This window comes from Arachis duranensis, chromosome 6, assembly GCF_000817695.3.
Source record: "Arachis duranensis cultivar V14167 chromosome 6, aradu.V14167.gnm2.J7QH, whole genome shotgun sequence".
NCBI classification, from domain to species: Eukaryota; Viridiplantae; Streptophyta; class Magnoliopsida; order Fabales; family Fabaceae; genus Arachis; species Arachis duranensis.
The window spans coordinates 51064101-51064357 of NC_029777.3; positions in this window are offsets into that span (position 1 = coordinate 51064101).

The window sequence follows — 257 nt, forward strand, 5'->3', positions numbered from 1 at the left end:
AATTGGGGACTCTAGCAAAGCTGAGTCACAATCTGAAAAGGTTCACCCAATTATGTGTCTGTGGCATGTATGTATCCGGTGGTAATACTGGAAGACAAAGTGCTTTGGGCCACAGCCAAGACTCATACACTAGTTATGTTCAAGAATCATTATGCTTAACTAGGAGAATCAATAACATTATCTGAGTTCTGAGTTCTTATAGATGCCAATCATTCTGAACTTCAAAGGATAGAGTGAGATGCCAAAACTGTTCGGAA